We start from the raw sequence: 688 nt of genomic DNA, 5'->3' as shown, positions 1-688 counted from the left end.
TTTTATGATCATATGATTTGAAAAAGAAATAAGAAAGCGGGGCAGGGATCTTCTTCTTAGTCATATTTTGTTTATGAATGTACTTACTCTTATGTTGACATTTTTATTTATGAATGTACTTGCTCTTACTACTGTACAGATCTGGCCAGAGACCCTTACATGTCGTAAAATCTGTCAGCTTTTTATATTTCACTTCTCTTGTATTTTTTCTTATCCCTACTTTTTAAAAATTTTCTTCTCTACAACTAGAAGCCAATCGTACAGGTATCTCATGTCTAGAAACTTCCTGTTAGCATTTTGAAGAAGTGGCAGTGTCTATTTGTATTACATATATGTTACTCGGTATGGCCAGGAATTTTTTATTTATTTATGGAGCAAAATCTGTGTGACAACCAGTTATGATGCATCTTGTGCTGATATTATGTTGTATCTTAAACGATGCGCAAAGAAAAAAAAATGTAGGAGGAATTAATCATCGATGTTTTGTGCTTGTATGGCTCCGTTTGTAAACAATATTATGTCCCTTTTTGAAACAAAGCCTTCCTCTCGTAGTTCTCCTGAGTTTACATATGTAGCTGGTTCGGACCCTCCCACCCAAAGTCAGTGCCTTCTGGGTGACCTGCATCTCGAATAAGCTCTACGAACCCACCACAAGTTGCCACGGCCGAATGAATCTGATACTCCAGCG

The 688-nt window shown here is 36.9% G+C and overlaps 1 protein-coding gene across 1 annotated transcript in view; it reads right to left on the bottom strand.

The window, feature by feature from the left end:
• Positions 1-688, bottom strand: part of LOC119593538 (crustacyanin-A2 subunit-like) — an 11816-nt gene that overhangs the window by 606 nt on the left and 10522 nt on the right. The gene's annotated exons all lie outside the window — the stretch shown is intronic.

The sequence above is a fragment of the Penaeus monodon genome, chromosome 32 (assembly GCF_015228065.2).
Source record: "Penaeus monodon isolate SGIC_2016 chromosome 32, NSTDA_Pmon_1, whole genome shotgun sequence".
NCBI lineage: Eukaryota > Metazoa > Arthropoda > Malacostraca > Decapoda > Penaeidae > Penaeus > Penaeus monodon.
Note: the sequence above shows the minus strand (reverse complement) of the source record. Positions and strands in the feature narration are given on the sequence as shown.